General features: G+C 44.4%; 1 long non-coding RNA gene across 1 annotated transcript in view; it reads left to right on the forward strand.

The window, feature by feature from the left end:
* The first annotated feature begins 10482 nt into the window (after positions 1 to 10482).
* Positions 10483 to 26430, forward strand: part of LOC135318696 (uncharacterized) — an 85888-nt gene continuing 69940 nt past the window's right edge. Inside the window, exons 1-2 of the long non-coding RNA XR_010376973.1 lie at positions 10483 to 10636; positions 11202 to 11354. This is a non-coding gene — a long non-coding RNA (uncharacterized LOC135318696). The remainder of the gene's footprint in view (positions 10637 to 11201; positions 11355 to 26430) is intronic.

Below are 26430 nucleotides of genomic sequence, written 5' to 3' on the forward strand. Positions count from 1 at the left end.
CGGAGAGGGGGTAAGAGGGTGGAGATGGATGTGCGATGTTTTTAGAGCCTCAGCCTAGATGTGGTTAGAAGTCACACCCACTGGCATTCCATTGGTCAGAATCCAGTCACATGACTACTTCTAATGGCCAGGACGGTTGGGAAATATTCTCTAGCTGTGTGGCCAGGAAGAAGAGGAATCACATTTGGTGAAGAGCTGGCCAATTTATATCATGGAAGTTCTCCATCCTTTCAAAGCTTTTGGACTGTAACTCCATGTAGAAAGAGCTATGAGTAGACCCAACTTTGTGCAGGTTATATTTGAGGGGCCTGAGGGGGATTTTGTCTAAGAAACAGTGTTCTGTTTCTTAAATTAAAAGAGGAGTCATAGACTTGAGCCTCAGATACACTTTCTGAAGTTGTCAAAGTGTTGGAATTACAATATAAACAAATGTTGGTGAATGAGGTGTAAGCACTATCGCCCAGGAAAGCCTGAGAGAAAGGGTGGAAACTGCTCCAACATGACAGTTACAATTTTAGAGGAAAACAGGTTTTACCACTCAGAATTAGACAAACGCAGGGTTTTGTGAATTGGATACACGGAGGATGCCTATAAGAACTCTCTCTAGATTGCAAATTGGACATTTAGCCTTGAATCCAATCCTCCTAGACACCCAACTCTGTTTTAAGAAATAAGAGACTTTTAAGCAAGAAGTGAGGAAGCCAATGATAATACACTTGGACTGGTTCAAAGTTGTTGCCCTGCTCTAGCTTGGACCAGCTCCCCTGGAGCTCAGCTACTACAATGAGGTTTGCAAGCAAGTTGCTTTGAACTGTTTATACAAGCCAATTGCTACTAGAAGCATAAGACATTCACAGGAAGTTCCATGCAAGGAACCAGAGAAGAGGACTTTGAGTTGCATTAGTGGTTCTTGGAAGGTTTCTGGCATGGCAAGCCCTGGAGGCAGGGAAGAGCTGTTAGATGAAGTACTGAACAGCAGAGATTATTTTAAGCAGCTCTCAAGACACCAGACATCTGATTTAATGGCTGACCACCTCACTGCCCTAATGGGAGTTAAGGGTAAAATGGGGCGGGGGGAGCTAGGATTTATATATGGAGTTCATAATTAGGAACGTACCACCAGCACAAATGTTTTCCTGTGCTGCCATCAGAGGAGCTGCTGCAGCAAGGCATCCCCGAGGGAGCCACAGAAGCAGGCTTGGATAATGAGAAGCACTTGGATCAGTCCTTGGGGGAGAAAGATCAGCAACTTTTAGCAAAGAGTGGCTGAGCAATTTGAGATCTTAAACTTGGAGAAGCTTCCTGAATTCCCTCTGTTGGTATGGCTAATAAAGCCTGAGGAACAAAATAAAAGGCAATGGGGTATTTTCTGGGAGCAAGATGGAATAATGGAATTCAAACGAGGGCAGCCAGGGTGGTTTAGGTGGTGGGGGAGCAGTGTGCCTCATCGTGAGAAGCAAGATGGATGGGAGAGCATCTCCCTAGTCCTGGTTAAGAGATATTCCAGATCCAGCTGGGGACTTAGGTTGAAAACAATAACCCTGATTTGCTCCCAGAGGGATACTGTTGCTCCCATAGGAAGCATTTCTCAAGCCTCAGCATGAGTGAGACGGCGTCACACCCAGGCTGCCCTCAACACTGGAGTAAGTGACGTGTGTTTTATTTGTGGCAAGAAGTAACATTTGAGCTTGTAATTACGTGGGGACTGCCAAGGGGCAGAAACTCTGGTGGGAGAGGCTGGATAAATGGCCTCAGATGTTAATGATGCGGTAAGTAGGGGTGGGGGCAGGCTGCAGGGGCAGCATGCCCATCACCTTAAATTCCCACGTCTGCAAACTGCACCAGGAAGAAGAGAGGAGAATCGCAGTTGAATGAGGGGATAGGTTGAGCGTGGGGAGTGGACTCACTGACCACAGTCTATATTACATTTTGACTGCAATTGTGTGCTTCTGAAAGGGAGTCGTGCAATCGGTTTGTTGGCTCTGGAAAAGTTGTAACAAGATGAAGGATTTTATTGAGTTGCATTCAAGGGGAGTGGAGCAGACGTTGGTGGCTTCCCATAAAAGAACAGCTAGAATAATGCAAAATCCTTGTGCCACTTGGTCCAGAAAATCCATCCCCAAATCTCTATTAAATCCTCAAGAATTTAAGAGTTGAATGTTTATTTCTTTTGACTTCAAAAGACCTAAAAGGACCATGAAGACACTCAAATTTATGTGGATTACATTTAAAAGGCACATAAAAATGCATGTGGCTGATTGAAAATAAGCCTTATCTAAGTACTAAAACTAATTGGCCAAACTTTTGATGGGGGCTAGATGGCTGATACTTTATTAGTACGTAATACATTATAATAATGAAATGTTATGCTATGCTACTGGAAATTATGTTTCCTTAAATCTGAGGATAAATTATTAAGGGAAAAGAAGCACTTGGAATCTGTTTCCCACCTTCCTTCTTTTTCTTTTTATTGAAGTATAGTCAATTTACAATGCTGTGTAATTTCTGGTGACCAGCATAGTGATTCATATATATATATATGGAAGGTATATATATATATAGATAGATAGATATAGATATAGATATAGATACATATATATACCTTTTCATATTCTTTTCCATTATAGGCCATTGCAAGGATTGAATATAGTTCCCTGTGCTATACAGTAAGACCTTGTTGTTTATCTATTTTATATATAGTAGTTAGTATCTACAAATCCTGAACTCCCAATTCATCCCTCCCTACCCACTTTCCCCTCTGGTAACCATAAGTTTGTTTTCTATGTCTATGAATCTGTCCCTGTTTTGTAAATAAGTTCATTTGTGTCCCTTTTTTAAAGATTCTACGTATGTGATATCATACAATATTTTTTAACATTTTTATTTCTCTTTCTGGCTTAGTTCACTTAGTATAATGATCTCCAGGTCCATCCATGTTGCTGCAAATGGCATTATTTTATTTTTTATGACTGAGTAGTATTCCACTGTGTATATATACCACAACTTCTTTATCTAGTCATCTGTTGATGGACCTTTAGGTTGCTTCCATGTCTTGGCTACTATAGATAGTGCTGCTATGAACATGTATCTTTTGACTTAGCATTTTCTCTGGATGAATGCCCAGGAATAGGATTGCTGGGTCATAGGGTAAGTCTATTTTCAGTTTTCTAAGGAATCTTCCCATCTTTCTTCTTCCCAGCACCTGTACCATTTGTGAATGGTTTTTTTCTTAGTAAACATGTGAATAGGTGTGTGTACATGGAGGAGGAACTTTCTGGAGGTAAAATGTAAGAAGAATGGTAGAGAACACAATGGGGTCATATCATGGACACATTTAGTACTATTAGTTAAGTTATACATTCTCAACAAAGAGAGAAAGAAGGAGATGTAAATGGTGTGGCTATTTTCATCGACCCCATCATTCAATGAGTGACAATTGGATTGTTCATTTATTTATTTATCCATATACACGCCCATTCATACCTCATACCTAATTCTCCAGAAAAGCATTTGAGGCAGCCACAATACATTTTATCCCAGTCCTCTTTCCTTCATTTATTTACCAAATTTTCATTAATGCTCACGAGCAAGACAGGCAGGCAAAGGGCCACATGTTAGGGATGCCTGGGGAATCCCTGATCCAAAGGGCAACGCCCATCTCTCTATCCCATTATTTCTAGAAGGAGGTGGAGATGAGAGCATGGCTCTCACATGTCTCCACATGTGTTTTCACTAGGGAGGGAGGCAGCTCCTTTAGCATTACAGCTGCTCCTTGGCCTGTAGACTCTCCCAGCTTTGACTTGTACGGAGTTTGAGTCAGAGATTGCCTTCTAAGATATTCCAAACCCATTTTAGCTGGCTGATTTTGAATGCAATAACCACAAAGATATTCCATTATCTCTAGATCAGTGGTTTTTAATTTTTCCCCTTTCCTAACAGCCCAAATTAGAAATAATGTGGAAAAACTTAGGAAGCACCAGTACAGAGAAAATAAGTAAGACTGATTCAATGGCCTTCCATCCTAAACCAGAGCTGGCTGTTGGGCCTCTGGCTTGGGTCAGCTCCTTCCTCCCGGGTGTGTGGTGCTCCCTGGCCAAGGAAGGGACCACTGAGGGTGTTTGAGAGACACAGGCTTTCCCTCCATCACCCAGCCTGACCTAGAAGGCATTTGGCAGAGAAGGTGTAGGAGATTGTCCTGAGCTTGAAGACAGCTGTGAATGAGTCAGAAGGAACTTAAGGCCAGCACAAGGCCCCAGAGCCATGTGGACCATATTTTTCAAGCCTTAAAATTGAAACACATGGTTTGCCACATGGGTTACAACGGGACAGAAAACCTGGAATTAGAAATTTTACATTGCAGGGTGTTGTAGCTGAATCCAAAATGGGATTTGGAGATTCGTTGTTGGTTGAACTGAGGTCTGTTCGTCAAACTCCGAGCACCTTACGTGAACTGACATGCACAGGGCCTTTGCTGGCTGGAGAACATGGGGAAAGTTGGTGGCAGAGTTGCCTTGGGAAGAAAGGGAGGGAGAGACTGATGGATGGAGGGAAAGGCAGAGTGGTTAGTACCTTGTGGGCTCCCCTTCCCCATGCAGACAAGGGGCTTAGAAAGAAAGCCAAAGGAGCCATTTCCCTGAGGAAGTTGAAGAAGTGCACACCGAGCTGCTCTGGGGCTCACCCACAGAACGTGAGAGTGGCCACGCTTCTCACTTTGTGTGGAACCCAGCACTGCTCTTGCATCTCATGGGATGATGACTTTAGTTGCTCCAAGAGATGGTGCCTCCGTCTCACCCAAAATAGCCTTCTCCACGGGGGCACCATTAGCAGTGGATGCCCAGAAAGCTTCAACCGAGTGGATGGAGGCAGGGGGCTTTGTTGACAATTTAGGAATGAGAGGTTCCGAGTGAGAAAGCAGGGGCAAGTCGAGGAATTTCAGGTCCTTGGTGTTTATGAGGCTTAGAGAAGGCCAGCCGAGTTATAGAAACAATAGAAGACCACAGAACCACAGGGCACATTTTCTTCCAAACTCAAAATTGGGTCATATGGTGGGAGTCACAGTTGGATAATAGGACAGATGATCTGAATTCTGGACTGATCCAGAAAAATTGCCAAAACAATATCAGATTAAGTTGATTGAAGGTTTCACTTGATTAGATCCCTGAACTCTGATTGTGAGGGCTTATTTATGCAGCCGGTTGTCTCAGCAGGATGGGAACCCTTGGTCGACTTTATAAAACCAGCAGAAGCATTGCCAGGCAGCCTCTGGCTTTGGATTTTTTTGGCGATCTAACATTTTAAAGAGCTTGTGTCAGTGAGAATACAAATGATCACTTCAAGTCTCTGAGAGGCTTTAAGAGTATATTTTAATCATTGAATCTTCCCCTAAGCCCAGCAGAGTTATTCATGAATAAATTGTTGTGCCTTTGAGTCAACAGGAATTGGGCAGACTCACTGAATTAATGAACCTTTCCCTTTTTCTGGTCTTTCTCATGGCTGTGGTGACGTGCATGTCCACTCGCTCTGTGAAATGCAGATGGAGCATAATTTTCCCCAAATTGATCTGTTCTACATCATTGAGTTTCAGCTATTGCATTTTTATGCCAGAATCAAATTTAGCTTATTATTATTGTTGTGGAAAATAATTATAATCCTTTAATTGTTATGGCACTTGACAATCTAAAAAAAAAAAAAAACCGCAAATGTTATTTATTTCCATCCTCACTATAACATAGAGGACTGAGCAGAGTAGGAGTTTATCAAAGCGTCTCCAACTCCCAACTGCTCCTCTTTTCCAGATGGTAAATTGAGGTTCTTAAGGGTTCGGGGACATGCCCACGGTCATGCAAATATAAGTTATGGAAGCAGGAATAGAACCCAGAGTGACAGAGTCCTGAGCTCTGTCTCATCAAACCCTGTTTTCAAAGTCTGTCTAGTGGGCGTGATCAGTTTTGCCTTGTGGGCTCACTGTGAGTGTGATGCATGTGAGGTGCCCACACAGCGCCTGACAGCAGATAAGTCCTCGGTCGCTCCCTCTTCCCGTCTACGCAATTGCAGGTGCCATTTGGGATCTGAAAACTCCCCAGGGCTGAGATGCGACAACATAAAGGCTTCCTCTCAACCAGCCTGGAGGCTAAGAGGCCAGTAGCCACACCACCCATGCATACACACACACATACACATGCACACGTGTGCACATGCACCTGCCAGCATACACACACATACACATGTGCATGTGCCAGCAGAAGAGCACGTCTCTGAATTTCAAATCTCCAGCAGGTTAGGAAGAAAAAGATGGAAATTCCCCTTCTATAAAAGAAAGAAGTTGGACCAGGTGATGGCAAAGGTTGGTTTCAGCCCTGGAGTCCAGCATGGAAGAGGAGGCCACAGTGGGGACATCCTGTGAGCTCTAACCTGCTCCTTCACTCCAGCTGAGTTTGCTAAGGGGTCCAGAGGCCCAAACAGAGACTATCCCGGCTAGTGTTATGTCTTTCACCAAACTTCTCGGCAGAAGGACCGCTGGACAGGAAGGGAGTGAGGACGCACCTAGCAGAAGCTTCAGACCCGGAGGAGGCCAGAGCTGTGCATAAGTCAGTAAACAAGTGTGAGAACTGACTGGCAATGAAAGTCAAGGATGTGGAGGGGTTGGACAGTTTAGAGCAGGAGAATGGGTTGCCATGAATGCGTGTGTGCTGGGAGAGCATTTATGGAGCTGGTTTTAGAGACCAGAACAGTAGCAGATGAGGAACCGTGTTCAGGTGCAAGTAACAGAAGACTCAATTTGAGCCATTTGAACAAACAGCCTGAGGGCAGCTGTCTAGAGGCCCTGTTCATGGCCAAGGACCCCAGGGCTCCTTCCAGGGCTGGCTTCTGTGTGACGGTCTCAGTCTTTTCCTCTTGCTGTTACTTCAGGGTCTCAAGAGGATGGCTGCACCTCCAGACATGTGTCTGTACATCAGCTGGGAAGAAGGAAAGGAAGAAGGAACGTTGCTACAACCTTTTCCTTGCACCTCATCTGCCTATATTATGACTGTTGAAGGGCTTCTCTGGCTGTGGGAGCCTGGGCCTGGAGCAGGCCAGAGGGACCCTCCCCAGGGCAGCCCTCAACGAATCAATAACTGATAGGAATTGGTGGGCCAGTACCGCAGCTTCCTTGCCCTTAGGGGTGATGGTGGACAACCTCAGGACATTGGTTCTACACTGTCTCCAAGAGTCCCTGGCGGGATTAAGCTTCAATTTTGCCCACTTGCTTGATCCTGCATCTCCCATTGGTTTACTTTCCCTCCTTGCCCTCTCACCTGCTGGTGCTTGTTGGGATTGCCTCCCAATCAGACTCCTTGCACTAGAATTGCTCTTTCCGGGTCAGCTTCTGCAGAGGAAACCAAACTAAGATGATGGGGAACCCCAGCATAAGAGAAGTTAAGCAAATTGTCCAGGGCTGCCAGTTAATAAGTGGGTAGCCAGGATTCACATCTGGGGCTTACGGATTCCGAGCCTGACTTAACCCCTACCCTGAACTGTGAGTGTCTGACAGCCCCTGTACCAAAGGCGGACTCCAGTAAGGCAGGGCCCACCTTCAGGTTGGGGCCGTGAGGAAGATTTGGCTGTCCTTGGCCTCCCTCAAGTGTTGGCAGCTGCGGGAACAGCTGGGGGGCAGACTGATAACTCCGTTTTGAATTGTCCTTCACAATTAGCTCGAGGCTCATGAAAGCTGCCAAAGGAAAGGTCAGGCCTTCCTGCAGCCTGTCCCTCCTCCTCCAGGGCCACAGTGCACTCAGTGTGCCTTCTGCTACCTCAGCCTCCCACCCAGAGCCCCTCTGGAAGGGGACAGAGCAGATGCGACTCCCCAGGGCTCTGCTTGGAAAATGTGCTCATCAGGGAAGGATGACAGAGAACACGCTGCATGTTCCTCCCCAGGGAAGAGCAAGTCCCACCTGGCAGTCTCTCCCAGGGCGAGGGAACCAGCACACTCTCCCCACGGGCACGTCGCTCATACAGCTGGCTGCCACAGAGGCTGCCCTCACAACTGAGGACAAACACCCTGGGGGGTGCGGAGGCAGATGACACAGGCTGAACTGACAGAAGGCCACTCCCACACTCTCAGCACAGCTGAGCCCTCTCCATCCGGCAGACCTGGAGATAGAGGGGTCTCTGCTCTGGCTCCGTCCTGCCCCTTCTGCCGGCCCAGACCCTCCCTTCTCTCAGACACTCAGCCCCACCAGACAGAGGAGCCAACCACAGACCCCAGGGAGCTCTGAACCCTTTAAAAGAGAGACGGGACTTTGTCAGGGCACTAGGTCTGGTTCAAGACAAGCAGGCCAGGGTAGTCTCCACAGTGGTGTGTAGGTTTGGGAAAACAATTCAATTAGGAGACTATGCTTCAGTGGAATAAGCAGAGGACCCCAGGCCAGGTGGGCTTGGCTTTAAATCCCAGCTATGCCTCTCACCAAGGTTGCTTAGGAAAAAGAAGGTAATGGTGAGCGTATATCTCAGGGTTGTGGTCAGGAGTAGACGGTATCTTGTTTATGCAACTACCAAGTACATATCAGGTGCTAAATAAATGGCAAAGCTTGTGTTACTACTAATGATGTCTGGGGCAAATACAGAACAGCAAGGAGAGTGCAATCCCATTTGTGTAAAAATTGTGGTGTGTTAATAGGATATTTATCATAAAGGTTAGTAGTAGTTACCTCTGAGTAATGGGAGTTGGGGGCAATTTTTACTTTTTTTTATCTGTGTGCTCTTAATTTTTTTTTTACAAAGCATGTGCACATAAGAAAAATTGCTCATCTGTGACCTCAACAGGTTCCAGTAAAGGCTGGATTCTTGATGTGCTTGAGCGTGGACGTTTGGATTAGGAGCTTGAGGGGAGCTGAATTACTCTCCATAGCAGAGAAGAATGCGGATTCCCAGAGCAACCTGAGAGGCAGGGTGAGAATGGGAAGAGGTGTCAGGTGAGGCTAGGGGGCAGTGGGGGCGGGGAAGAGGTAGCAAGTTGACAGAAGCCTGTGTGGTGGCAATGTGACCTTAAATTTTCTGTGAAGTCTGCTACTCGCTCAAATGCTTGGTGTGAGTGATTTTTGTTTGGGGAACTGAAACCGGGGCTAGAAGTCATGTCAGAGTTGATGTGGGGTAGGACAGAGGCTGCATCTGATGACTCTTAACCCACAATGAACAATCCATTCTATTCCAGCAGGACCCAGCAGAAATCTCCGGAAGCTTCTTGGGTTCCAGGGAGCATGGAATTGCTCAATCTTGAGCGAACTGCCCTGGTTGTCAGGTGCTGCATAACGAACCATCCCAAGCTTCGTGGCATAAAGCAACAGCAGTCGTTTATTTTTCTCTCTCACGGCTCTGGGGGTTGATTGGGCTCAGTTGAGTGGTTCTCGCTTGGGGTCGCCCCTGCAGTTGCATTCAGATGGTGCTGGAGCTAGAGTCACGGCGAAGCCTTCCCCACTTGTGTGTCTGGTGCCTGGGCTGGAGATGCTCAGTCCGCCAAGGCTCCCCGAGGATGTCTCTCTAGCTCTACGTGGTCTCTACACGTGGTTCTCCAGCGAGGCTTCTGTAGCGAGGCTGGGCTTCTTAGATTCATGGTTTCAAAGGCATGTGTCCTGAGAGAGAGCAAGCCAGGAGGAAGCTGTATGGCCTTTCTGACCCGGCTTTGAAAGTCCCATCAGATCTCTTCCACTGTGTTCTATTAGTCAAAACTGTTGAAAGGCCCACACAGGGTCAAGAGGCACCGCACAGGCTCCACGACTTGATGTTCGAGTCACAAGGGGCAGGGGCAGGAGTCTGGAATGAGCTCGCAGGACTGAAAATATTGTTGTGGACATTTTGGGGAAAGACATTTCACAGATGTCGAGGGGCAGGGCTGTCCCCAGCGGATAGCTGAGTTCTAATCAGGAAAAACCAAAACTCTTCCTTCTTTCTTTTTTTAAAAGGCAAAATATTAACAGAAGTAGACTTCAACTCAAATCTAGGATTACTTAGGAGAACAAGGATGATGAATAGGGACTTTTGATGCAGCAGATTTACTGGAATTGGCTGTGAAAGTCATAATAATAATGAATGAGCCAGAAAGAAAAAGGTTGGTCTCTGATTTAAAATTCTGGATGGAGCTCGCAGTGCTGGGATTTGAATGGCAACAGCCTGGAAGAGGGCCTGAGGGTCAGAAGGGCCAGACCCAGGCTGTTGGCAGGGAAGGCATGGATGAGTATGAGCTTGGTGAGCTGAAATGTCTGGGAATGAGCCCAGGTGGGTGCAGGGAAGGAGGAGGGAGGGATCCAACCTCAGCACAGCAGGCACATGCTTTTCCTACACGTGGGTTCCATTAGTGAGGACACCTGCGTGGCACAGCCTTTGGGGCCTGGAATCTGCTGCCCTACTCTGTGCTCCAGCAGATGAGTGGAGCTCAGCCTCTTCTCATTATTAGAGCCCCTGAACTTTGACCTCAATGACCATCTCCCACAGGTGAGGGCCCTTCACTGCCGGGAAACCACTCCCTCCCTCGTGCTCTGCTCCTCGCTGACTGCGTTGTGAGTCACTACGGTCAGACCTGGAATCTCTTATCCTGGACCTGGAGGAGCCTCGGAGTCATTTGGGTTGGAAAGCAGCTCTCTTTAACCAGCAGATCTGATGGGTGAGCATCGGCTTTTGTATTGAGAAGGATCCTGAGGTTGCATTTAGGCTCAGAGGAAAGAAGGCCCTAGATCAATTGGCAGTAGAAGGTGGAGTGGTGGTGCAAATTCAGAAGATGTTTCTTAACTGTTTTAGCTTTGGGGAGCAAACACCTGTCAGAGCAGTCGGCTGTCTACCTTTTCCTCCCAGATTGTCAGGGCCAGCTTTCCAGAGCCTCCTGTGGCCCTCCCTGCCTTCAGAAAGCCAGACCCACATCTCCTGCACCCCTGTGCTCTACTAATCTCACTTGAGGGAATTTTGGTCCTGATTTTTCTTTGAATAAGCTGTCCCCTTGATCTTTCACAGACCCCAAGAACGTAAGTATTGAAAAGACCTTAGAGATCATCTAATTCTACCACCTTCTTTTACTAGTGAGGAAACCATGGCCTAGAGAGGGGGAAAGAAAACTTGCCCACCAGTCTCCCCAGCAGCATTGCAACCAGAACTTGCAAAGGGGCCTGCTCGGGGCACGGTGTAAGCCTCCTTCCCCATTGCCAATATCCCCGCTCTGGTCCCCTTCCCTGCAGCAGCCAGGCCATGCCGAAGAGCATGCCAAAGAGTGTCAACCAGGAACGTGTCTTCTTTCTGAAATACGTCGTGGATCAGCAGGCAGGCCCCTCAAGACCCCAGCGACGCAGCTTACACGGAGCCGAGCACACAGTAACCCAGAAACATATGTGGTGAGCAATAACAGTCATAAATTTTATGAGATTATGTGTTCCTAATGTGAGATTGCAGGCTGATCTGTTTGTTGAGCTATGCCAAGCTTCAGTGTGATTCAATCAAGTTGTGCTTAATCTTCCCTTATTTACTCTGGGTGAGGGTGAGTCACGGCGTATGTCTCTCGGCCAGTCTGCTGAACTAATTTACCCCAAGGATTTTGATGGACTAGTGATTTGTTTTCACTAAATGTCCAGAGTTTATTTCCTTATATCATTAGATGGGGTCTGGGTTATGTACAGTGAATATCTGTAGCTGTGCTGAGTGAGGACCAAGACCTCTCAGGAGAAGCCACTAGGGACAGAGGGCACCTTGGAGCTGGTCATGGCTTCTTGTGCCAAATTCATGCCAACTGGTTTGTTACCTGAACAGTAACTCACTGATTTAAATCTGTGGTGTCTTTATCACAGAGAAAGACATTCTGGGCAAGTCCTCATGGCTCTGACTCTGGGCCATGTGGCTCTGAAATGAAGGGAGAGTGTTGCCATCTCATCCAAAGATGTAAAAGCCTGGAAAATTTGCCCAAGGCTGGGAGCGACTCCAGCCCCAAGCATCTACATCTCCCAGTGTCCAATTTTTTGCACCCTCTGGGGAGATGGGAATATGCGGATGGAATTTGGAGCCTGTGTCCTCAGTGCCTTTTTCTCAGTGCTTCGAGGGGCATGTCACGTCCCCTTGTACAGAGAGCGATGAGGACTGGTCTGTAGCCTGATGGTGACAGCTTGGGGGAAAATCTGCAGGCTTGAGGCTATGGTGAAGAGTTTCCCTTGATTTCTACTTTAGGGTGCCAACTGTCCGGGTATGCTGGGGCCCTGGGGTGCAGGTCCCAGGATGTGGGACTTTCAGTGCTAAAACCAGGAAAGTTCTGGTTAAACTGGGACAAGTTGGTCACCCTACCTTTTGTGTCCCATGACTTTGGCAAGTCAGACCCTAAGGTGTAGCCAGAGCTTTGGTCAGGATGGGAGGGTAGCTCCTTTCCAGGCAGCTCCTGTGGGGCCTCAGGCTCTGGAAAGCAGTACCCCCCACCCCGCCGCACCATCATGGGGGTGGAAGTCTGCCCAGGTGCCCAGGCACGCAATGCCCTTTCCCTGGGCGGCAGCTGGGTTTCCTGCCAGTCGTGGGACACTGACAGGCTCTTAGCCCACCTGAAGAGGGAGAGATGGCCACGTAGTTGTGGGGAGACAGACAAGCAGGAGCAGCTGTCACTGGGAAGACGGTGTGACCGTGACCCTGCTGAGGGGGGCAGATTCTGAGGCTGGATGTCAACATTCCTGAAACCCAGATGGTCTGAAGTTGTTCGAAGCTAGTTTCAAGCTGGTGGCAGCTTTTGGATTTGTCTCTTGGAGAAAAAGTTGTGTGTGTGTGTATATGTGTGTTTTAGGGGTAAAAACTCAGAACACTGTGGTAAGCCCTTTGCTGATGACAGTGATACCCAGATTCTATCACACCCTGATTAAGTGTGTGGACCCTGGAGCCAGACTGCCAGGGTTAAGGTCCCAGCAGTCTGCTGTTTAATTGGACTTAAGGTAAGTAATAGAACCTCCCTGGGTCTCAGTTTCCTCCTCTGTAAAATGGATGCACTGATAAGGTGGCTGTGAGGATTCAATTAATTAATACACACAAAGAACTTAGAATAGGGCCTGCCACCTGGTAATTACTCATAAAGTGTTTTCTATGGAACTGGACTGAAATGGCTGTCATACACCTTCCAACACTTTGTGTGGTAGTGTACAGCGTGGTCTTGGTGGTCATCAGAACTGGCCACCAGTGGTCAGCTCTGCTCTAGGAACCGTGCTGGCTTGTTACCTCTGCCAGCTGTTCTCACAGCATCTTCCTGCATCCCTTGTCCTCTCCTGCTGCCTGGCCGCTGCCTCCCAGGCTGCTGTGGACACACTGCGCTTCCTACTTTGAGTTGAGAGCGAAGTTGAGGCTGTGGAGTTTCACAGAGTTTTACCAAAGACCTGGGCTTATGGGAGGTCCGTGCAGGAAAGATCACGGACCACTGGTGGGCAGACAAAGGCCCTTCCACAGGGGCTGGTCTGCTGCCTACCTGCAAGGCAGCTCACCTCCTCTCAGAGCAGGGCTTCGACCACACCCTCTCACCCTGAGTCCTGACTCCAACAACCTTCTTCTCTAGGCTCCAGCAGGAGGAAACCCCCATCTCCTGGTCACCACAAAAAGCATCTGCAAATACACAACCTCTTTGGATGCTTCCTTGGGCATTATGTTGAATTTCAGCTCCTGTATTATTTTGGATGTAGCACTAATTTTACTTAAAACATCTTGCCAAATTAACCCAGAGCAAATAAATTTACTAGTGGATGTTTTTGAAAGGAGAACTTTGGCTTGAATTCTACAATCTATGTCTTTATTAATACAGCAAACATTTTCTTTAAAAAAAATTGCTTGGAGTCTCTAATTGAGTTTTTAGTGCCATTATGGCATAAACTCAGCTCTCCCATCATGCATTTGACAGTGTTTTAAATTTATGTTTGGTAAATGTGTTTTTAATACACAAGATTCCAGTGAAGCTAGAAAGCAGTTGTATATAGACTGTGGATGGTATGAAAAATCAGTCATGTCAGAAGAGAGTTTTACTGCACCATTTACTACCAAGATTAAAATACCCAGTCAAGGAACAGAATATTCCCTAGAATTATTTTGTAGAATCATCTGTTTCAATCTGTTGTGTTTTCCACGCATATTTGCAGTATTGTGATATCCATGGCCCCTCAAATTATTTTATTTTCCATCGTTTTTGTAAGTGGTCCCCTAACACTGTTTATAATGCTTCTTCAGTTGTATCATCTACTGGAAAAAAAATCAAACATGTTTACATATAGAAATATTTGCATTTTTGGAATTCACAAATCTAACCAAATTGTTATCTATTCTGTATTTATCAGGGGTTATGTCTCAAATACAACATCAGATTTGTAGCCAAAATAATGAGTGATATTTAGCTCTTCTTACCTTATTCAGACTGATTTCATTCATTGCATCTGCCACAATTTTAATTATTTAGTTTTGTATTTCATCCCCTAAATAGCTACAATATTATTTTGTGTCGATATTTATATTATGCGTTAAGTGTTCTACCATAATATTATCAAATTTTCCTGTGACTTCTGCCGAATGGATAAAATTCCCATTATCATGTTCATGCTCATGAAGTTTCTTGAATGCTCCTCTGAACACTAGACCTTGCCAAAAATTAAACCATGTCTAATCTGCATTCAGCAACAGCACAAGTTTTTTTCCCCTACTTTTGTAATTTATTTGCAGCATCAGTAGTTCTTTTTTCTTTCAGTCAGATTTTTAAAATTTCAGCCGTTCAATATTATTAGGCAGACTGGATCAGAGAATGCTTTGGGAACAAGCAATGCTCAGACTTCGCTGGTTTGACACAACCAAAGTTGATTTCACATTCACGCAGTACCTACTGCAGGTCTGGGTGGCTTCTAAGACAGCTGCCCTCCACGTTGTGACTCAGTGATCCAGGTGGACAGAGACATAACCATCCTGCAGCCTTACCATCAGTGTGCAGGTGAGAATGGTAGAGGGTCTTAGACCAACGATCAAATGCTACAGCTCAGAAATGACAGGATCACTGCTGTTCACCACCCACTGGCCAGTCACGTGGCCTGTCCTGTTGGAAAGGGAGCAGAGATATGTAATCCTGCTTGCCTGGAAGAAGAGAGCCCAAAATGAACAAGCATCAGACTTCTCTGCCACAATAACTTAATATTTATTGCTGTGCATTTTATTTTTCGGATGTTTGCAAAGAATGTGTGACACATGCCGTCAGTCTTGCACCTGTTTCTCATTTTTTTTTTAATATTTTTTATTGATTTATAATCATTTTACAATGTGTCAAATTCCAGTGTGTTCAGCACAATTTTTCAGTCATACATGGACATATACACACTAATTGTCACATTTTGTTTCTCATTTTTCATTCTTAACAATCCCTAAGGAATTGGCAATATAGACAATATACAGAAGTCTGATTTTTTTAACTCTTTGGAAGAATTCATGTGCAATAAGTTTATGAAAATTTCTTATTTCTAATGTCTTCAAACAATTTCTTATTTGAGGTAAAAAAAAAGTTCAACAAGCGAATCCTCATATGTAATATTCAAATTATGTGGTCTCTCTGGCTGCAATCATACTTACTCTGTAAGACCGCCAGTCCTTTCATATTTCTCCCTACTATTTCTGGGTGTCCCTGGAGATAGTTTTAAGACTGCATCTCCAATTGATCCCATAGGATCCTGTTTATTCCATGCTCTTCCTGCTCTGGCAACTCCTGTCACTGCTGAGTATGGAACAGCAGCAACGCCCCCAAGGACACAACCTTGAACTGCTGCTAACAACCATTTCCTGTCTCTGTTGACTGACTGGTACCACTAAAACCTTGTGCTTCCAATATCCCAAGAAATGGTAGAAAAATAGCTCTTTCCGTGCTCAGCTCCTGCATTGGTTAGCGGTACTATGTAATAAACTACCCCCAAATTCAGTGACCTAAAACAGTACGTATTTCTTATTGCTTGTGATTTTGTATCTAAGTTGACAACTGAGGCTGGAGTTAAATGGGCAACTCTTCCGCTCTTGGCTGGGCTTCCTCTTGTGTGTATGGCCAGCCGTGGGTCAACTTTGCTGACCTTGGCTGGGCTCTTTTGTGTGTCTGGGGTCTCGACTGGAATAACTGGGTTGACTAACTCTGGTTCACGTGGTCTCTGATCCTCCAGCGGGCTAGCTCAGGCTTCTTCGTGATGAGGCAGAAGTCCGAAGAGAAAGAGCAGAAGTGTAGGGCCTCTTAAAACCTGGGCCCAGGAATGGTGAATGTCTTTTACACTGATTTCATTGGCCACAGAAAATGATGAGATCAGCTGAGAATCAAGGAGATGGGAAATAGACTCTAGCTCTTGATGGGAGGACCTACAAAGTCACATTGCCAAGGTTAAGGGCACAGGGAGGAGGAAAGGGCTGCTGCCATGTTTGTAACACTCCATAGTCTCCCCTTGGACTTGAGGTGGAAGTCCATGGGAAAGGACTACAAGACATATTAGTGACAGGCTTAGTGTCACTCGGAATACCCTTGCTCCCCGTACCAGTCTTTTGACATTGACCATATTCAGACATGTCCGTACCTTGTCCATGGATATAGCCAAAGCTCAAGCTCAGCCCAAGGAATGTGAGGGGGCCCTGGCTATGGCTGCTAAAGCCCCAGGACCTGGGGGAAGGGGCTTATCAAGAATCTCCCTGAGTAGTCCTCTCCGAGTAGTCCTCTCCTGCTGGCCTCCTGCTTGTCAGTGTCACTTCCCTGGACCACCAAAGGCAAGAAAGTCAATGTTGAATGGACTCCCTGTCAGAGGGAGATGCAGCAATCTTTGCCCCGAGTGTAACTTAGGGTGGGAGAGAAGGAAGAAGAGAGGCATTGGGTTCAGACTGGCCTTTCTGTGATCAAGGCTCATTCTGCCCCTCCTTTGGAACTAAAAAAGGGAGCCCCAGGATGTAAATGAATAATATAGTAAAGAGTCGCAATGATCACCTTTCACATAGCCAGTGGAGGTCAGTTTCTGGGCCTTACCTCTCCAGAAGAGATACTTAGGTTCTTGGACAGGAATAGGAGTGGAGAGCCCATCGAGTAGACAGGTCTACTCTGTTCAGGAGGTGTCTGTATTCTAAGTCTGATTGGAAGGCGGAGAAACCATTATTATGCTCCCTCAAGGAACATCAAACCTCCAGCATCTCTAAGGGTCCCTGGATCCCAAGGTATGGATAAATCAATTATGGGTCTGGGCCAGCCTGAGAAAAGAAGGCTTGATGGTAAGTCCTGTCCTTGTCTTGGGGTTCCTGAGGCATGGGGTCCCAGAAGACACCTGAAGCTCTCTAGTATGGCTTCCCAACTGCTTTTAGCTTTGGTACAACATTCAACAGAAGACCGAAATGTAAAACAGCTCATCTCTGGCTGAGCAGGATGGGTGCCCAAAGGCTCTTCGTGCTAGCCTGTCTTGGCGGGGCGCCAGTGTTCTCTTCTGTACTACCTTTTCTTCCTCACTCACATGGGGATTTTTTTTTTTTTTAGGATGAAATATGGAAACAGGTGTGAAAGCAGCCTTAGAAATATGAGGCATTCAACAAATACAATATTTTTTTCATTTATTTCTTCACTTATATAGCTCAACTACTTCCAAACAGAATTTGAGGCAGCTCACGAGATTAATATGGTAAAAATAAGTCCCCAAACTGCTATCATAGAACTGCAAGAAAATCCAAGTTATAAAAGACATGGGAACGAGGGAAATTATATCCAAAAGCCAGAAGAATTAAGTCCAATAAAAAATCTGCATAAACTCATCACCACCTTTTTCAGAGCTTACGTTCTGGGATGAATCTAAACAAGTATATTGTGTTCAGGATCCAGATATGGATCCAATATACTGATCCTGATCACTGCACCCTGTCTCTCCCAGTGAAATGCAGATATAAAACCAAGGGAGAATTCATGGGACACTACTTGAGAAGCCTGAAAAGCAAATAGTAGCAGGCAAATTGGGGAAGAAGACCAGAATTCGATGCACCATCAAACCGGCGGAGTCCACCACTTTGCCTCCGGTCCTCTCGCGGCTTGGCTTGACTTGAAGGCCAGTGCAGCTGTGGGAGGTGCACAGCAGAGTGGAGTGAGTGAGGCCCAGATCGCCATGGGCTGAACTGGTTAGAAAAGTTTTCATGGAGAAGGTGAAACTTGAGCTAGGGATAGAAAGATGGGTGAAACATCCTTGAGCAGACAAAAGAGAGGGGCATATGCTGGGTAAGGGGAAATTACATGAATAAAGGAAACGAATCATGTTGGTTAGTCATTAGAGATGGCTTATGTATGTGGTTTATAAAGTGCTGTCACATTCATCATCTCATATTTTTGCAACAATCCAGTAAGGTGGTATTTTATGATGTACCCATTTCACAGGTGGTTCTAAGCCATTCAATGACTTCCTCAAGAATGCATAACCTAGTAAGTGGAACATCTAGAAATTTAAACTGAATCTTTTGGTTTAAGTGGAAGGCTGTAAACACCAGGTCAGAGGGTGAATTTTTATCATAATGGCAAAAGACACCAGCTAATATTCAGCAACAATTTCCTAATATTGTCAAATAGTCACTAAGTTTTCTCAATTGTCTTTTTAAAACAATGTGATGTGTTTAAATCAAGATTCAAACAGGGTTCACAAGTTGAATTTAGTCAACTAGCTCTTATAGATCTCTTAAAATTTATAGATTCCCTTCCCTCTTTTTTTCCTTGTAATTTATTTGCAATATTCTGGTATTGCAGTCTTCACCCCAGTGGTGTCAAGTAAATGTTCTTTTGTCCCCTTTGTACCTTGGAAACTGTGGTTAGATCTTGAGGCTTGATTAGATTCCAGTTCATTTTTGGAGGAATGCTTCATAAGTGGTGGTGTGTGCTTCAAAATGCATCACACAGAAGACATGATACTTCATGAGTGGTGGCGTGTGCTTCTAAATGCATCACACAGAAAGCATGCAATGTTTAGTCATTTCTCTTTTTGTCATCCTAAGATTGATTATTGGTTTCAGATATTACTAGCCTGATTTAGTCATTATGAAGTTCCCTGTCAGTTGTTCACCTAAGGGTTTTAGCGGCCACTGGTATGGAGATAGCATACTGGGAGAGCAGCCATTGGTGTGTCCTAACCCATTGTACCACTGGGGCTGCAAAATGGTGATATGCTGATTCTATAATTCATTCTTCATTTATTGGCTAGAATTATTCTATAAAGACCTTTCCCACATTAACTATTTGGCTACCTGAAAAAGTGGAATAAATATTCTTTCTATTAATATGTTTTCAGAATAATGAGTTAGTTCCCTAGCATACTCTGCAGGTCACCAATTAGTTTATTATCATATGACCTCATGGAGTTCAAGATTTTTGATACATTTCAATTCATTGCAAGTACTCTTCATTTTGATGCTCAGATTGTCCCATCTTTGATCAATGGGAGCCCCTCCGAATTGGCTCCTGGGTCTTTTTTGTATGATCTCAACAACCTTTAATATCTTCCTTGGTTTCCAAGCTCATCTTAAACATTTCCTGCTCCAAATGTGAAGTCAGACACTTCACAAAGAGCTCTGATTCCTTTTAGTGGAAAATGGTATTTAGAGACAGAAGTCTGGTCCCTAGCATTATTCCTAGGTAGGTCATCGTCTCTAGGTCTTTTCAACAGACCAAGAAAGAAAATAAGCATCTTTTTTCTTTTAAAGAGAAAATATATCCTGAACTCATGCTGAGATTTCCAATTCAAATTTAAAACCACATGATTTTTCTTCAACTTCTTTAATTTTATATTTGTATCTCTCTTCTCTTCTGAAAATCTTGAATCCTGAAGTGAACTACTTATTTGCTTTATCTTATTATAGGTATATTTCAGAATAACAGTAGAAATATTGTTAACAATATAATTACTAAAAACAGTTTAATATTTCTTTTCAGTACTTTTAAAAATCCTTAGGCTATATCTCACCAGAATTATGTAATCAAACTACTGTGTTTTAATGTCATTTGAAAAATTCTTCCCTATGTGTTTAAGTCACCAAATTGATAAAAGTTTTAATTGTTTTATTTACTTTCCATTTTTACTTGATTTTCCATTTTCTACTTGATTTTGTTTCATAATTATGTGAAGTATTTCCATTGTTCCAAGGTAAAAATCTATGAAACAAGGTGCATTCAGAGACGTCTTGCTCTCATCCCTTTCTCCATTTTATTTCCTCCCTCATCTGTGAGCAACCATTAGTTTTTGTTATTTTGCATTTTAAAAATATATAAGCGTTGTGTATATATCATCAAATAATCTCCCCTTTCTCAGATAAAAGGTAGCATGCTATACATATGTAGTATTCTGCACCTTTTTTTTTTTTCTATTTAATATGTTCTGGAGATCACTCCACAGTAGAATTTAGAAATATTTTTCATTCCTTTTTATAGCTACACGGTAATCTATTGTGTATTTTAATAAAAATAAACTCCATAACTTGGTTAACCAATTCCCTATTGATAGGCATTTGGGTTGCTTCCAATTCTTTGCTAATATAGTGTTGCAATTAATAGTCTTGTGCATACGTTCCTTCATACTTTTGCCAATGTTTCTTTGGTGTAGATTCTTACAAGTGGAATAGGTTGTTCAAAGCACAAATGCATATATAATTTTGCTAAATTTTGCCAAATTCCTTTCCACTGTGGTTGTACCATTTTGCATTTCCAATTGCAATGTATTGAGTGCTTGCTTCTTCCCAGCCTCTCTAGAGTGTGTTGTCAAACTTTTAGATTTTTTGCTTGAAAAATGGCATCTCAGTGTAATGTTGTTTGCATATTTCTTATTACACTCCATTTATGGTTTTTAATCCCCTAACACAGCTCCTGGCTCATTGTAGCTGTTCAATAATTACTCTTTGAATCCATAAACGTATGAAGTGGTATTTTAGGAAGATTGATCTAACTGCAGAATACAGATTAGTTTGGAATATGGAGAGAACAGAGGCAAAGAGGACTCGTGAATCACAGGAAACAAGATCAAGTTGTAAGAAAGACAACTTCTAAAAAGAAAAAAGAACACACTAATGAATTCATCTACAAAACAGAAACAGACTTGCAGACATAGTAAACAATCTTATGGTTACCAGGGGGAAGGGGGTGGGAAGGGATAAATTTGGGAGTTCGAGATTTGCAAATATTAATTACTATATATAAAAATAGATTTTAAAAATCCGAAATTTCTTCTGTATAGCACAGGGAACTATATTCAACATCTTATAATAACCTTTAATGAAAATGAATATATGTATATACATGTATGACTGGGACATTATGCTGTATACCAGAGATTGACACACTGTAACTGACTAAAATTTTTTTAAAAATTAGTAGATGGTTGCTGTAAGAGAAACAAAAAGACAACTTTATTTTTCTACAATTCCTCTTTGGGGTGGGGGCATAGATTTAATAACCTGTTGATTCAGATTTGCCCTTTTCCCTTACCCCAGAGATTATGTCTGAATTCCAGGGTCTTAGGACAGTGCTCCAATAGTGGGTTGGGGCGCTGGGAAGGAGAGTCAGGTTCTTGGTCATCATTTGCCCACCAGGGTACCTACAGAGACATCCCTACTCAAGGCAGGTCCTCAGTCATCAGCCAAGGAGGTTGCAGTTGGATATGGCTTCCTTCACTTTCGTCCAGAGCACCTTTTTCAGTTGGCCTTTGGCTCTTTCATTCTTCTCTCAGGAACCTAAGGACATCTGGCTGTTTTCCCACACCTCCTGGGGACCACAGGAGACTCTAGGAGGACAACTGAAGTCTTATGTTCCAGACATCCTATGTAACCAGTTCTGCTGCTCCACACCTAGGCTGTGCTGAGTTCCTTCCTGGAAAATGAGCCATCTGTTTTGTCTCCTCTGAAACATGCCCCAGATCTATCTAGGGCTCAGCTTGGGTGTGGAGTGAAGGCACAGATTTTCTTCTCAGAAACCCATCAGTTTCTCCCCTTCCACACTTTCTCCAAACCCTGCATAGGGAATATTTATCTCCTGGGGAAGAGAGAATTTTCTCTGACTGGGCCCCGTCCTCAAGCCTGATCACTGGCTTTTGAAATTCAAAAGCCAAGAATTTGACTGTTTTGTTAAGGTCTAACATCTGTCTCTTGAAGCGAAGGATGGATGTCCCACAGTCTAGTTTGAATGAGGGAGGGCCACAGGGAAAAAAGGAATGGCGGTGATGGTGGGGCCTTAGTTACCATCTCCAAATATTATCCCCGTTATATCAGTTAAGAGCATATATCATTGGCCAGGTATGACATGATGAGAGCTGGAATGAGATACTGGCTGAGGGTTTGGGGCTGATTGATGAAGGATTGGGAGGGAGAAAAGATTTAAGAATGAGACTGGGATTTGGAGCTGCTGAAGCAGAAGAATGATGGTGCAAGTGACTGAAATAAGGTCAGGGGAGGGTGGGCATGCTGGTTCTGGGAGAAAGATAGTGAACTTGGCTTTAGACTTGGGTGAGGTGGAGAGGTGACAGTCAAGTCTCTAAGAGGGGCTGAGATCCCTGGTTTCTGGAAGACAAGACAGAGAGAGAAGGAGTTCCTGATGTCCCAGGGCTGAGATGGGGAGACACAGAGGATGGTTTTGAGAGGCCAAGTCTTCGCGGAGCCAAGCACTGTGTAACCATGACCTTCTTCCCAGGACAGGGTCTTAGTTTGGATACTTGAGAAGAGGATTCATTTCAGAGTGTCTGATAACCATACCAGCCTGGTCTATATTGTGTATCAGACTGTCCATCTGCTGCTCCGACAGGCAACATCAGAGCCATGTCATTTAAAGTTATACATCCTTAGGAATATTTGCAGCTGTACCTCCTCCCCACCCCACCCCTGCAGACACAGCTTCTCCAGAATTAGGGCTGGCTTACCTTCCATTAAATGAAGCAAACATTCCCAGTCTCCCTAAGATACGCAGAGCACAGTGTGGTGGTGCGACTGCATCGAACAAAAGTTGCAAACTGCGAGCTTATGGGCTATACCTACTGTTTAGCCAGCATGATGTTGTTGTTTGTTTGTTTGTTTTGCTTTTATTTTTAACTAGTTTCCAAAATTTAACAATCAGGATGTTTCACCCAAAAATGTGGATTTCAAGCTCTTGAAAAATCCATTTGGCTGCCGTGGGCCTGCATTCCTACATGGCAAAGTCAGCTGGAGGGGCAGAGTGCCTGCTCCCTCAGACGGTGCACCTCCTGTCCTACGATGATAGATTTCGCCTTATCTCATACTTCTGGTCTGATTCCTTGGTGTCTGAAATCCTTGGCTTCTTGGTTCAGCACACTGGCTTTGGGTAATATAGAGACACAGATTCAATTGTTAACTTGACCACCTGCCAGAGACTTTGGGTAAATTACTTTCCCCCTGAATCCTCAGTCTTCCCATCTGCAGAATGGTGTGACATTAGTACCTGTGCCTACCTCTCAGGGTGAGGAGCAAATAAGCTAACAGGTGTAGAAATTGCTTAGCAAGTGGCAGCTATTATTCTTAGAGATGAAGGAGACAGGGTCTCTGCTGACCAGATACTGCCCCTCGAGGCAAGTAAGAGGGTGTGATCCAAGGCGGATCATACCCTGAGGGAGGGGAGGCCCCTGCAACAGAGGTTAGGAGCCAGCATAGCCCCTCAGGCTGGGATGAGGAGGGCTCCCTGGGTGAGGAGGGGTCTTTGGGGCCCAGAGTTCTTTGTCTGCTGCGGGAGGCAGGCAGCCCAGCTGGGGCCTGCGTGGACTTTGAAACCCCGCCATGCAGGACGTCGCCCAAGCCCTGGGAAGGCTGGCCCCCACCCCACCGGCCCTCTCTCAGCTGCAATTCCAGGAACTGGGCTCTATCAGTTGGGCCCAGTTTCAGGAGCTGAGTTTCTTGCCATTTCCCCTCAGTCATGTGGCTGCTGGTGTGGACAAAGTGGGCGGGAATGGGATTAGCTGTCAGGCGACCTTCCAGGCAGAAGGATGGGACTGTTTCTCAGAAGGGAGAATGGTGAGAATGTGGATGGGGAATGTGGGAGCCCCGGGTGAACTGGGCAGACCCCCCTCAAAAGCAGCCTGGGCCGATCTCTCGGGTCGGAGAGCTGAAAAGCGGCCTTCCTTCAGTCCCCCACACAGACCCCTCTCCCGTGCATCGCAGAAGCACAGACCACTCCTGGGAAGGCTTATTTCTGGCAGGAGGAGGCAGCCTGAATGCTGAGGCCTTTTCCCCTACCACCTCGGACCTGCGAATGTCTGGTTAGGTTAAATGACTGAAACTCTTTGAGCCTCCATATCCGCATCTGTAAAATGGGAGCAAGTGGTCAAGGTTCTCCAGAGAATCAGAGAAATAGAGTCACATGTAAGTACACATTTCACATATATAAATATACGTACATACGCAAATAAATAGAGTTGTTGTAAGGAACTGGCTTATGTGATTATGGAGGCTGAGGAATCCAGACCCAGGAAGGCAATAGGATAGCTTCCATCAAAATCTAATGGCCTGAGACCCAGGAAAGTCAATGGTGTTAAGTTCCAATCTGAGTCCATGTCTAAAGACAATAGAAGATCACAGTCCCAGCTCAATGTTCAGCAGAGAGAATTCTTTATTTATTATTCATTCATTCATTCATTCATTCATATTTTTTTGTTGAAGTAGAGTCAGTTTACAATGTTTGTCAATTTCTGGTGTACAGCATAATTATTCAGTCATACATATACATGCATATGTTCCTTTTCATATTCTTTTTCACTATAGGTTACTTTAAGATATTGAATAATAGTTCCCTGCGCTGTGCAGAAGAAACTTGTTTATCTATTTCATATGTAGTAGTATCTGCAAATCTCAAAAACTCAATTTATCCCTTACCACTCTCTTTCCCCACTGGTAACTGATAATTTGTTTTCTGTCTGTGAGTCTGTTTCTGTTTTGTAAATAAGTTCATTTGTGTCTTTCTGTTTTTAGGTTCCACATATGAATGATATCATGTATTTTTCTTCCTCTTTCTGGCTTACTTCACTTAGAATGACAATGTCCAAGTCCATCCATATCGCTGCAAATGGCGTTATTTTATTCTTTTTTATGGATGAGTAGTATTCCATTGTATAAATATACCACAACTTCTTTATCCAGTCATCTGTTGATGGACATTTGGGTTGCTTCCATGTCTCGGCTATTGTAATTTTGCTGTTATGAACATTAGGGTGCATGTGTCTTTTCAAATTAGAGTTCCCTCCAGATATATGCCCAGGAGTGGGATTTCTGGATTATATGGTAAATCTATTTTTAGTTCTTTAAGGAATCTCCATACTGCTTACCATAATGGCTGCACCAAACTGCATTCCCACCAGCAGTGTAGGAGGGTTCCCTTTTCTCCACACCCTCTCCAGCATTTATCATTTGTGGACTTTTGAATAATGGCCATTCTGACTGGTGTGAGGTGATACCTCACTGTAGTTTTGATTCACATTTCTCTGATAAATAGCCATGAGAATTCTTTCATACTCAGCTTTTTATTCTATTCAGGCCTTCAGTGCATTACCTGAGTCTATCCACATTAGGGAGGGTAATCTCCTTCAGCCAGTCTACTGATTCAAATGCTAATCTCACCCATCCTCAAAGACACATCCAGAAATAATGTTTAACCAAATATCTGGGCATCCCATGACTAAGCCAAGCTGACATAAAATTCACTGTCACAAATACTACTGCAAGTTCTCGTGAGGGTTCAACAGAGGACAGAGGACAAAATGCCCAGCACAGAGCCTTGCACAGCAGGGGTTCAGGAATCCTGCTTCTCACCCCTGTGATTTCCCACCAGATTCTTCTCTCCTTAGCCTCACAGGACACATTGTAAACTGGAAATAATCCACGTGAGTGCCTGGCCCAATGCAGATGAGCCACGTATGTTTGTTAAATACCCAGATTGATGTGGAAAGGAAATCAATCCAGAGCTATTTATGAAGCGATGAGTGAAGCCGACCTACAGATGGGTTTGGAGAAGTGACAGGAGCCCAGACAGAGGCCAGAAAAGCAGCTCTCAGGGCTCCTAGGGTAGAAATGTGGGCCAGACAAGACGGTAAAGTTAAAAATACAGACCACAACCTGAAGGAAGTATTTGCAGCTGACACAAGAGACAAAAGATTGATTTCCTTGTTATATGTTGTTTTTATAAATCTACACGGAAAAGTTGAAGAGTACTCAATAGGAAAATGAACAATAGACAGACAAGTATTTCACCGTAAAGAAATGCAAAAGACCAAGAATCCCATGACAGTGCACCCGACCTTACCAACAATCAAAGGAGTGCAAACTTTTTATGTATCAAACTATGACTTCAAAAATAGGTACAATTCCTGGTGCTAGTAAGGGATGGAGGAAACAGGCAATTTCATTCATGACTGAAAGGAGAGTAAATAGGTATGATTTTTCCAGGAGGTCAATTTGAATAAAAAGCTTTAA

This window comes from Camelus dromedarius, chromosome 20, assembly GCF_036321535.1.
Source record: "Camelus dromedarius isolate mCamDro1 chromosome 20, mCamDro1.pat, whole genome shotgun sequence".
In the NCBI taxonomy this organism is placed as follows: domain Eukaryota; kingdom Metazoa; phylum Chordata; class Mammalia; order Artiodactyla; family Camelidae; genus Camelus; species Camelus dromedarius.